The 1178-nt window shown below is 41.8% G+C and overlaps 1 protein-coding gene across 1 annotated transcript in view; it reads left to right on the top strand.

The window, feature by feature from the left end:
• rab10 (RAB10, member RAS oncogene family) overlaps window positions 1-1178 on the top strand; it is a 26122-nt gene that overhangs the window by 9079 nt on the left and 15865 nt on the right. The gene's annotated exons all lie outside the window — the stretch shown is intronic.

The raw sequence follows: 1178 nt of genomic DNA on the forward strand, positions 1-1178 counted from the left end.
TTTCAGGGTTGGAGCTGAACTCTGCAGGACTGCGGCTCTCTAGGACCGAACTTGCCTACCCCTGCACTAGACAATCGCGTCCGGTGTAGACACGGTTCACTGTTCCGCTACTGTTATTACTGTTATTACACTTGTATACAAAACTTCATATTATATGCTTGTTATAGAGTGCGTGACATCACGTGCACTACCGCCGGTGGCAGTAGACAACCGCTGTTGTCACAGCGACCGTCACAGCCCTATGTTCCTGGTCTCATTGTGTATGATATATCAGTAAAGTCTTCATAATATTTTAACCCCCCGTTTCACAGACAAGGCTTAGACCTAGTCCCAGACAAAAATGCATGTCTGGGCTGTTTTAACTGAAAGAAACTTGCACTGACTGATCTTAAAATGTCAGTGCCATTGTTTTGTCTCAAGATGCACACCAGTAATATTTGTTTATAAAAGATACTTAAAAGTCCTAATTGAACTATGGCCTAATCCTGGCTTAACCTAAGCGCTGTCTGTGAATCCAGGCCTAAATGTAATAGCTTGTTCCGCCTCTGAAACAACTTTCCTTTTTAGGCTGTGTGATAATTTAGGTTGTTGTAGGCTAATGTTGTACATAACGCAAGCTTTCTTACATATTATCAGTTAGGGTTGGGCCAATAGATGATGCCATCATCCATCGCCGATGGCTGATAGACATCACGATGTTGAGCCGGTGTTCTGTCGATTTGTGCTACCCCGTCAGATTTTGCTACCTCCCATTAAAACAGTGGGTAGTACAATTCGACAACTAAAAATGCTACCTATAAAATTATGGTTTATTAACGCCGCATCCCAATACCGTGTTCGGAAAGAATATGACTTGAACTACAGAACCCCGGCTAAAGGGAATAAATACGAGATGGGAGAAAAATATATATTTCAATACTTTCTCTCGCAGTTTTATAATTGGGTAATTATACTGTATATAAATTGCGGGCATCAGGGAGCCGCTATTATGCCTGGCATTGAAACTGCTTTTGAATGCACGATCGCTTTTTAGTTTCACTTTCGAGATTCGCAATCGCATGTACTCTGTTTATACTATGGAGCGGCTGTACTTACCACACATTTTACAAGATTAGATGTTTGTCAGTGGTGCTCAGAATCTGCAAATCATTCGCCATCATCCTCAGTCATCTCTCCTT

The sequence above is a fragment of the Sinocyclocheilus anshuiensis genome, unplaced genomic scaffold (genome assembly GCF_001515605.1).
Source record: "Sinocyclocheilus anshuiensis isolate Anshui unplaced genomic scaffold, SAMN03320099.WGS_v1.1 scaffold2275, whole genome shotgun sequence".
In the NCBI taxonomy this organism is placed as follows: Eukaryota; Metazoa; Chordata; class Actinopteri; order Cypriniformes; family Cyprinidae; genus Sinocyclocheilus; species Sinocyclocheilus anshuiensis.